Here is an 11,931-nt window from a genome sequence, read left to right on the forward strand (position 1 = left end):
GGCTTACTTGTAAGTCAGCATTCTAGTGTATCTTTGTCTCTACATCAAACACCTTTTATGTAATTCAAAACTTTTCATTTAAGAGTCAAATCTAAATTCAATATTAGGCAACAAAATTTTCCTACTCATAATCTGAAATGAATCCTCATGCCACGATAAAAAACTGAACCCTGAGGCTCCAACAGAAGTAAGATTCTGAATGTAGGATGCACTAATTCATCATTGCTATGGTGGTGGTGGTTTAGTCATTAAGTCATGCCCGACTCTTGTGACCCCATGGGCTATAGCCCACCAGTCTCCTCTGTCCATGGGGTTTCCTAGGCAAGAATACTGGAGTGGGTTGCCATTTCCTGCTCCAGGGTATCCTCCGACCCAGGGATAGAACCTGAGTCTCCTACATTGCAGACAGACTCTACTAACTGAGCCACCAGGGAAGCTTCATCATTGCTATCTTATGGCTTTGGGAGGTATCCTATGGCATCACCATTCCTGATCATTTCCCTCCACCTCTGTACAAATTTTTATTTTTATTATTTCTTTACTTGCCCACACTGTGCTGCATGTGGTATCTTAGTTCCCTAACAAGGGATTGAACCTTGCCCACTGCACTGGGAGTGCAGAGTCCTAACCACTGGACCACCAGGGAGGTTCTTGCCAAAGCCTTTAAATCCTAGCTTCTCCTCATCTTGGCAGTTGGTTTTTTCTTTTTATTTTCTTTGCCTCCACTTGTATGAACCTCATATCTAGGCAAGTTTTGTGCTCAGACTCATGCTCTTCCTTTAATAAAATGTTTTTTGTTACCATCTCTGCCTACTAACATTTCACTTACACTACATAACATTTGATTTTCCCTGATCAAATTGGATCACTCATTTCATTAAGAATAAAAATTACTGTCTGTTTTGTAGGACATTCTTCTTCTTTTTGTGTTTGTTGTATGGTGCCCCCTTTTCTCTCAGGAAGATAATTTTCCTCTAACTTAAGGTATGCCTTTAGTAAATCTGACACAGACATTCAACTTTCTAAGGCAAGATCTGCAAAGGGCCCCACTGTAATACCTAATCCTTTCTGTTGATATAGCAGCAATTGTACCAAATCCAGCAATAAGAGTCTCATGGGGGAGTAGAACACACATTTCCACAATCATGTAGGAAGTGTAAAGGCAAAATTGTTAATAGCCTCCCTAGGGTTTTATCTCTTGCTCTGATGCCTTCCATGATTTCATCATGGTTTAAGTAAGTGAAATATCTCAATTCAGGTTTCAAGCATAAAATAAAAATAGTGTGCTTTAGTCATCTTTTCCAAAGCCTGGTTTTATTATTAAGGTCTACAAGTTTCTTTCGTATGTAACCTAATTACATGACTGTATCAAAATTCATTTCTAAGCCAGGTAGTATTCCCATGCATTTTGTTATAATGTTATAATACACATAATGTTATAATGTTTTAAAAACAACTCCTGGTACAGAAATATCAAATATTATACATATTTTTATTCCTTTTTCCTTCAGTGCAAAAAAGGCCTCTTTCCTTTTTGAGCAACACACTAACTTCCTTAGTACAAATATTTTCCTTTTTTCAGCCAAATTATGTCACATTTATTTGAGATTATGAAACCTTTATGTCTTCAAAACTGAGAGGAAGAAAAAATTCAGCAGTCCTATTGTATTCACAAAATATATACAACTAGGCTTGGAGAAGGAAATGGCAACCCACTCCAGTATTCTTGCCTAGAGAATCCTGTGGATGGAGGAGCCTGGTGGGCTGCTGTCCATAGGGTCACACAGAGTCAGACACGACTGAAGCGACTTAGCAGCAGGGTAATTAAATACAATATCTAGAGCAACAGTATTGGAACAAAATGTATGCAAATGCTTTTGGGTACATAATTGTGTACTTCACTGATGCTTGCTTTTTTAGTTTTTAACTTTACAATAGTAACTAAAATCAAATTTACAGAACTGATCTCATATAATTAATTTACTTTGTCCCATTCTACAGTATCTTCCATTTATTGAGTACCTTCACTGGGTCAGTCATCATGACATGACTTTCTATATCTATCTCAAAAGGTACTACATCTGGTCTTGTATCTGTACTTGTTCTTTCCATAAAAGGTACCATCCTCTGTCCAGTTGGAAAGCAAGATATATGCTTGTTTTCTCTCTCACTGCCTTTATTTCCAGTTCATACCAAGTTCTATGAATTTTATTTTCTAACTCTTATCTAGAATCATCTACCTCTTTCTTCTTTCACTACCATTTTCCTCTTTCAAACTGAAATCATCTTCAACCTAAACTGCTGAAAAACAACTAACTAGTTTTCTTGTATTAACTCTAGGGTTCTCTCCTTTTCCACTCTCCACCCAAGTGTCTGTCCTAGTTTTTGACTATTTTTTAGCAGAGTAGTTTGTCTTCATACTGAATTTTAGGAGTTCTTTGAAGTTCTGGATATAAGTGTCCCTTTCAAAATGTACAGCCAGTTCCTGGTAAAAATAGGAAGTCAATGTTCCTTGTTGAATCAGTCAGTTCAGTTGTTCAGTCATGTCTGACTCTTTGCGACCCCATGGACTGCCCCACACCAGGCTTCCCTGTACTTCCCCAAGTCCCGGAGCTTACTCAAACTCATGTCCATCAAGTCGGTGATGTCATCCAACCATCTCATCCTCTGTCATCCCCTTCTTCTCTTGTCTTCAATCTTTCCCAGTATCAGGGTCTTTTCTAGTGAGTAAGTTCTTCACATCAGGTGGCCAAAATATTGGAGTTTCAGCTTCAGCATGAGTCCTTCCAGTGAATATTTAGGATTGATTTCCTTTGTGATAGACTGATTGCAGTCCAAGGGACTCTCAAAGAGTCTTCTCCAACACCACAGTTCAAAAGCATCAGTTCCGTGATCAGCTTTCTTTATAGTCCAATTCTCACATCCATACATGACTACTGGAAAAACCATAGCCTTAACTAGACAGACTTTTGTTGGCAAAGTAATGACTCTGCATTTCAATGTTCTGTCTAGGCTGATCATAGCTTTTCTTCCAAGGAGCAAGCATCTTTTAATTTCATGGCTGCAGTCACCATCTGCAGTGATTTTTCAGCCCCCCAAAATAAAGTCTGCCACTGTTTCTATTGTTTCCCCAGCTATTTGACATGAAGTGATGGGGCCAGATGCCAAGATCTTAGTTTTCTGAATGTTGAGCTTTAAGTCAACTTTTTCACTCTGCTCTTTCACTTTCATCAAGAGGTTCTTTAGTTCTCTTAGATTTCTGCCATAAGGGTGGTGTCATCTGTATATCTGAGGTTATTGATATTTCTCCTGGCAATCTTGATTCCAACTTGTGCTTCATACAGCCCAGCACTTTGCATGATGTACTCTGCATATAAGTTAAATAAGCAGGATGACAAATGCAGCCTTGTACTCATTTTTCAATTTGGAACCAGTCTGTTATATCATGTCCATTTCTAACTGTTGCTTCTTGACCTGCATACAGATTTCTCAAGAGGCAGGTCAGGTGGTCTGGTATTCCCATCTCTTAAAGAATTTTCCACAGTTTGTTGTGATCCACACAGTCAAAGACTTTGGCACAGTCAATAAAGCAGAGGTAGATGTTTTTCTGGAACTCTCTCACTTTTTTGATGATCCAACAGATGTTGGCAATTTGATTTCTGGTTCCTCCACCTTTTTGAAATCCAGTTTGAACATTTGGAAGTTCATGGTTCATGTACTGTTGAAGCCTGGCTTGGAGAATTTTGAGCATTACTTTGCAAGCATGTGAGATGAGTGCAATTGTGCGGTAGTTTGAACATTCTTTGGCATTGCCTTTCTTTGGGATTGGACTTGTTGAATAGACGAATGAATAAACCCTTTGGAGCATAGACTACGCTGGTTTATGTCTAAAAATCCAGATTCTCAGAGACATTAAATTAGTTGCATGAGCTCATATAACTAATAAATTGTAGAACATGAGTTGGAAACAAGAACTACCAGAATTCAAAGACAGTTCTTACCATGTGCTATATTGATTCACATGTCATTGTCATAAAAATATGTGATTGAATTTGTTGAACTGTCTTACAAATTTGTGTCTTTGTCAACTGCTGGGTAGGGAAAGAGGGTAGAGTTAAGACAGTGTAAAAGAGTTAAAGGTGGTATAAGTAATAGATAATGACGCAAAGTTTATCCTCATTATGATTGGGTCAGCAATCCTATCTATCTATCTATCTGTTTATCTATCACCATAATCTAACTCTAAAGATAGCTTCTTTATTTATAGTCTGTGTGATGTAAGGCCTATCCTTTTTATCCTGTAAATGTAGCTAATAATATCAATCAAGAGTTATTTTACAAGTCACTTTTTGGTAACATTTGCCTTCAGAAAAAATGTAGAAATCTTAAGTGTTCAATAAGATGAGCCTGACAAATGAGTAACGCTGAATAACTCCCAACACTGTCAAGATAAAGAACATTTCCATCACCTAGAAAGTTCCTTCATGTCCCTACTCAGTCAACCTCACCCTAGAGACAAATATTTTATTTCTTTTACCATGGAGTAGTTTGTTCTAGAACTTTGTATGAATGGAGTCATAGTACCTACTTTTTCATGTCTGGCTTCTTTTCTGCAGCCTTTAATATATATCATATTGCTATATTAGTCAGTCATTTATTTATGAGTACTATTGTATTACACGAATATACTACAACATTTTATATCAATTCTCCTTTCAATTGAAGATTGGGTTATTTCTGGTTTGGAGATATTAGGAATAAAGTTGTTATAAATCATTTTGAACAGGTACTTTTGTGGACATATACTTTTCTTGTCTTTTGGCATAATGCCTAGGAGTGTAATGCTGGGTCCTATGGAGGGTGTATATTTAACTTTATAATGAATTGACAAAATTTCTTCCAAAGTGGTTATACCATTTTTCAAGCCTACTAGTAATGTTTGAGAATTATAGTGGCTCTGTATTCTAGTCAATATTTGATGATGACATTCTTTTCAATTTTAACCATTCTAGGGGTGAATCTCTGAGTTTGTAGTTTGCATTTCCTTGATGATTAGAGATGCTGAATACTGTTTTTGTGTGCAATTTGTATATGTTCTTTTGTAAACTGTCTGAATAAGTTTTTACTCATTTTACAATAGCACAGTTTATCTCTTTATTAGTGAGCTGTAGGAGTTCTTTATATGCTCAAGACATAGGTCATTGTCAGATGCATGTTTTAGAAATGTTTTGTGGTTTGCCTAATCTTGATTTTTAATGGTGAGTTTTGGTGAGCAGATTTTCAGTTTAGTTTTCAGGCTTTTTGCTTTATGAATTTTGTCTAAGAAACTGCACAATATCAGGTTTCCAAAATATTCTTTTGGGGGAGAAATGACAAGATAAAGCACAGAGAATTTTGAGGGTAGTGAAAATTGTCTGTGTGATACTATAATGTTGCACAACATATTATTATACATTTGAACAAACCCATAAAATGTACAACGCCAAGCATGAACCTCAACATAAGCTGTGGAGTTCAGGTGATTATGATGTGTCAATATAGGTCCATGAATTGTAAAAAATGTACCAATTTAGTGGGGAATTTTTGTTTTTTGTTTTTAAAGTTAGGTTCTTGTTTGTTATCTATTTGATTTAATTTTTCACAATAAAACTGTATGTGTTTATTATCACTCTGCTGCTTTGTATAAGATCTTATTTCACAAAGGACTTGGTTTGCTCAAAATCCATTGTAATTTTCACAATGCATGCATCAAATGTGGAACTTTTAAAATATTTATTTATTTTTAATTGGTTGATGATTGCTTTACAATATTGGTTTGATTTCCCTCATACATCCACATGAATTATTGGTTATCTCTTTTAAATATAGCAGCGCTAAGAGTTGGACACGACTGAGCGACTTCACTTTCACTTTTCACTTTCATGCATTGGAGAAGGAAATGGCAACCCACTCCAGTGTTCTTGTCTGGAGAATCCCAGGGACGGGGGAGCCTGGTGGGCTGCCGTCTATGGGGTTGCACAGAGTCAGACACGACTGAAGCGACTTAACAGCAGCAGCAGTGCTTACATATCAATTCCAAACTCCCAATCTATAACTGCCCTCCACCCTTCCCCTCAGTAACTATAAATAAGTTCAAGCTCTAAGTTTGTGTCTTTCTGCTTTATAAATAAGTTCCATTCATGTAATCTTTTTTAGATTCCATATATAAGTGACATGTGGTATTTGTCTTTCTCAGACTTAACTTCACTTAGTATGATAATCTCCAAGCCCATCCATGTTGCTGCAAACGGCTCTATTTCATCCTTTTTAATGGCTGAATAATATTTGCTTGTATATATGTACCACATCTTCTTTATCCATTCATCTATCAATGGACGGTTAGGTTGTTTCCATGTCTTGGCTATTATAAACAGTGCTGCAGTGAAGACTGTGGTGTATGTATCCTTTTGAACCATGTTTTTCTCCAGATATATGCCTAGGAGTGGAACTGTTGGATCAATTAGTAGCTCTATTTTTAGATTATTAAGGATCCTCCATGCTGTTCTCCATAATGGTTGTAGCAATTTTCATTGTCACCAACAGTGTAGGAGTACCGGCTCCAGCATTTATTGTTTATAGATTTTTGATGATGGGCATTCTGACTGGTACAAGGTGATATCTCATTGTAGTTTTGATTTACATTTCTCTAATAACTAGTGATGTCGAGCATCTTATTATTTGCCTCTTGGCCATCTATATGACTTCTTTGGAGAAATGTCTATTTAGGACTTGTGCCCATTTTTTTTTTTTATTGGTTTGCTTGTTTCTTTAATATTGAACAACATGGGCTGTTTGCAAATTGTGGAGACTAATCCCTGTTGGTCACATGGTTTGTGAATATTTTCTCCCATTCTGTGGGTTCTCTTTTCAGTTTGTTCATGGTTTCCTTTGCTGTGAAAAAGCTTTTGAGCTTAATTAGGCCCCATTTGTTTACTTTGTTTTTAATCTCCAATTTTTATTTCCATTTATTTCCATACTCTGGGAGACATTTCAAAAGAGATATAGCTGTGATTTATGTCAAAGAGTGTTTAGCCTATGTTTTCCTCTAAGTGTTTTATAGTATCCAGTCTTACATTTGGGTATTATTCTATTTTTAATTTATTTGTGCACATGGTATTTAAGAATGTTCTAATTTTTTAGGTTGGGGATGTTGATAATGGAGAAGGCTATGGAAGTGTGGGAACAAGGAGTATATGGGAAATCTCTGTAGCTTCCACTCAATTTTTCTACAAGCTGCTCTGAAAAAAAGTCTTAATTAAAAAAAAAAACAAATAATAGAAATGTCCATTGATAAAGCTACCTTATTCTTTAGTGACACAAAATAGTAAGAAGCCCACTGTCAAAAAAAAAAAAAAAAAAATTCTGTTTTCTTCCAAGAGCTTTAAAATTTTAGCTTTAACATTTACTTCAAGAGACACCCTAAATTAAGTTTGTGTATCATGAGATAAGGACCAATGTTAACTTTTCTATATATTTTTCAGTTTTGCGTTGGTCTAAATAACTTTTCTTCCCCACTACATTTTTAGGCACCTCTGGCAAAAATAAATTGGGTCTCCTTCTGTACCATCTTTCTATTCCATGAATCTGTTTTTAATATTTTTGTGGAATATACAGGACTTTCTAGGTGGCTCAGTGGTAAAGAATTTGGCTGTCAATGCAGGAGATGCAGGAGACGCGGGTTCGATCCCTGGGTTGGGAAGATCCCTTGGAGAAGGGAACGGCAACTCACTCCAATATTCTTGTCTGAAAATCCTATGGACAGAGGATTCTGGAGGGCTACAACCCATGGGGTCAAAAAGAGTCAGACACGACTGAGTGACTGAGCACAGGTACACCAATGCCACACTATACTGATTAATGTAGCTTTATAGTAATTCTTTAAGTCAGGTAATATATGTACTCTAAATTTATTATTTTTTGCAAGACTGTCTTGAATTTCTAAGACATTTTGATTTCTATTTTAGAATAATCTTGTCAATTTTCTAAAAATGGCTGTTGATATCATGTTGCTTTTATACATTAATTGAGGAAGAATGAATAGTATTAAGTGTTCCAATTAATGAATGTGGTATAACTCCATTTATTTATGTTTTCATTCATTTATACCAGTAATTTTAGCAGATTTTACTATAGAAATCATGTACATTTTCATTTAACTTACTCTTAAGTATTAACAGTTTCAACTACATGGTAAATGGAAAAAAGTTTTAAGTTATGTTCTTATTGTTGGCTTTTACTCTTTAAGAAGTACAATTGAATTTTGAATATTGTCCTTGTGTTTTGCCATCTTGGGAAATTTACTTGATATTTATAGTAATTTCTTTGCAAATTACTTTAGAATTTTGTTTGTAGATAATTATGTATTCTACAAAGAGGAACAGTTTTACTTTTTTCTTTTCAGTGTTTATGATATTTTTTCTTCCTCTTGCTTTATAGGACCAGCTATGACTCCCAGTCCAGAGAAGGCAATGGCAAGCCGCTCCAGTACTCTTGCCTAGAAAATCTCATGGACAGGGGAGCCTGGTAGGCTGCAGTCCATGGGGTCGCAGAGTCGGACACGACTGAGCGACTTCACTTTCACTTTTCACTTTCACGCATTGGAGAAGGAAATAGCAACCCACTCCAGTGTTCTTGCCTGGAGCATCCCAGAGACAGTGGACGGTGGAGCTTGGTGGGCTGCCATCTATGGGGTCGCACAGAGTCGGACACAACTGAAGCAACTTAGCAGCAGCAGCAGCAGCATGACTTCCAGTATATTGCTGAATAGAAATTATCAAGGCAGAAATCTTCTTGTTACTCATCTTAGGTGAAAAGCATCCAGTCTTTCATGATTAAATAAATTAGCTGTAGATTTTACAAAGATGCCTTTTTTCAGGTTGAGAAAATCTCTTATTTCTACTAATGTTTAATTTTGTGAAATTTTTAATAAAAACTGAAATGATTATATTAATATAATTTGTAATTTATTCTGTTAATACGGTAAACCACATTTGTTGCTTTCCCAATCTTAAACTTTGCATTGCTGGAATAAACTCTACTTGGTCTTCATGTACTATTGTCTTTATATTGTGTGATTCTATATACTATATTTCAATTCAGTTGCTCAGTCGTATCCGACTCTTTGCGACCCCGTGAACCACAGCACGCCAGGCCTCCCTGTCCATCACCAACTCCTGGAGTTCACCCAAATCCATGTCCATTGAGTCGGTGATGCCATCCAACCATCTCACCCTCTGTCGTCCCCTTCTCCTTCTGCCTTCAATCTTTCCCAGCATCAGGGTCTTTTCAAATGAGTCAGCTCTTCGCATCAGGTGGCCAAATATTGGATTTAGACAATGATTTTTGCTATTATGTTCATGAATAGTACGGGTTTGTGATTTTCCTTTCTGATTACATCTTTGTCAGATTCAGTTATAAAGATTATGCTGACCTCATTAAATAATGTTTGTTTAACATCAGTATTATTTCTTCTTCAAATGCTTAATAGAACTCATTAGTGAAACTGTACACCTATCATCAAATTTGTTAGCATAAGTTCTCATAATCTTATATTTTTATAATACCTTAAGGATCTGTAGTGAGATGCCCTCCTTTATTACTTATATTGTTAATTTGTGGGTTTCTTTTTTCTGTTTCCTTGGTCTATCTTCCTAGATATTTATCAGTCTTTTCAAGAAACCAAATTTGGTTCTTCAATTGTTATGTGTTCTTATCTTATTTTTTCTTACATTTTAAAAAACTTCTTAAGGTAGAAATTGGGCTTCCCTGTTAGTTTAGCTGGTAAAGAATCTTCCTGTAATGCAGGAGACCCGGGTTCAATCCCTAGGTTGGGAGAAGCCCCTGGAGATGGAAATGGCTACCCACTGCAGTATTCTGTCCTAGAGAACTCCATGGAGAGTGGAGCCTGGTGGGCTACAGTCCACAGGGTCGCAAGAGTCAGACAGAACTGAGCAACTTTCACTTTCAAGGTAGAAATCTTTTACTGTTTTAGAAACTTTTCTCTTTTCCAGTATAAGCATTTAAAGCTATAAATACTCTTTTACACTGCTTTAGCTATCCCAGGGACGGGGAAGCCTGATGAGCTGCCATCTATGGGGTTGCACAGAGTCGGACACGACTGAAGTGATTTAGCAGCAGCTGTATATCACAAATTGTGACATGCTGTGCTCTCATGATCATTCAATTTTTAATATTTTCTAATTTCTCTTGTGATTTCTTCTTTGACCTAAGAGCTAAGTAGTAGTTTGTTGTTTAATTTGCAAGTCTCTGGGACTTAGCTTAATACCTCAATATTATTGAAGTACAATTTAATTTTGTTGTTTCTGTCTTCTGGCCCTAACTTGTTGAACATACTTTTACACATTATAAAGGAATGTGATTCTATTATTTTGGGGGTTGGTATTATATTGGTTCAGTGATAAAGAATCTGCCTACTAATGCAGGAAGCACGGGTTCGATCTCTGGGTTGGGAAGATCTGTTGGCGAAAGCAACCCACTATAGTATTCTTGCCTAGACAACCCCATGGACTGTAGCCGGGTGGGCTACAGTCAATGGGGACACAGAGTTGGACATAACTGAGCACACATGCACACACAAATATTAATTAGGTTAGGTAATTGTTAGTGTTGTTCATGGAGAAGGCAATGGCAACCCACTCCAGTACTCTTGCCTAGAAAATCCCATGGATGGAGGAGCCTGGTGGGCTACAGTCCATGGGGTCACTAAGAGTTGGACACGACTGAGCGACTTCACTTTCATTTTTCACTCTCATGCATTGGAGAAGGAAATGGCAACCCACTCCAGTGTTCTTGCCTGGAGAATCCCAGGGATGGGGGAGTCTGGTGGGCTGCCATCTATGGGGTCACACAGAGTCGGACACGACTGAAGTGACTTAGCAGCAGCAGTGCTATTCAGTTTTTCTCTACTCCTACTATTTTTGCACTATCTCCTTGTTTTACCTTTTGTACTATCTCCTTGTACTATGAACTACTGAGAACATACTGTTGAAATTTTCCACTGTATTTGTTAATTTGTCTATGTCTCCCTTTGGTTCTATAAATTTATGCTTCACGTGGTCACATGCTCTGTTATTAGGAACATAGACATTTATGACTACTTCCTCTATCAGTACCTCCCTGATGAACTGGAACTGATCATTTAGTCATTATAGAATATCTGCCATGTCATTAAGGTTCTATTGCTTTTTTCCAGTCTTTTTTTTCTCTCTGTTCTTCATATTAAATAATTTATAGTACTCTACTTTCAAATTCATTGCTCTTTTCTGACCCTTTGAATGCACTATTAGGACTATAGAGTGATTTTTTTTAAGTTTTGAAATTTTAAATATTTTCAATCCTAGAATTTTCATTTGGTTACTTTTTATAGTTTCCTGTTCTCTGCTGAGATTTTCCTTCTGTTCATTCATTATGAATATATTTCCCTCTAGTCTTTAAGCATATTATAATAGCAGTTTAAAAGGCTTTGTCAGTTAATTCAAACATCTAGGTCATCTTGGGTTTATTATAATGACTGACTTCTTACTGTGCACCCCTAGTTCATGTTTATTTCAATGTCTAGTAGTTATTTTATCATTGAAATGATATGCAACAGGGGGTCTGGATTGTATGATCTTCCCTTCAGTTCAGTTCAATCACTCAGTCATGTCTTACTATTTGAGACCCCATGAAACACAGCACACAGGGCCTCCTTGTCCATCACCAACTCCCGGAGTCCACCCAAACCCATGTCCTTCGAGTTCGTGATGCCATCCAACCATCTCATCCTCTGTTGTTCCCTTCTCCTCCTGCCCTCAATCTTTCCCAGCATCAGGGTCTTTTCAAATGAGTCAGTCCTTTGCATCAGGTGGCCAAAGTATTGGAGTTTCAGCTTCA

General features: G+C 36.8%; 1 non-coding gene across 1 annotated transcript; it reads right to left on the reverse strand.

Annotated features, from left to right (window-relative positions):
* Positions 1-574: 574 nt before the first annotated feature.
* On the reverse strand, positions 575-646 carry TRNAG-CCC (transfer RNA glycine (anticodon CCC)). The gene has a single exon. It is a non-coding gene; the product is annotated as a tRNA-Gly (tRNA).
* Positions 647-11,931: the final 11,285 nt, after the last annotated feature.

Source organism: Bos taurus, chromosome 5, assembly GCF_002263795.3.
Source record: "Bos taurus isolate L1 Dominette 01449 registration number 42190680 breed Hereford chromosome 5, ARS-UCD2.0, whole genome shotgun sequence".
Lineage (NCBI taxonomy): Eukaryota > Metazoa > Chordata > Mammalia > Artiodactyla > Bovidae > Bos > Bos taurus.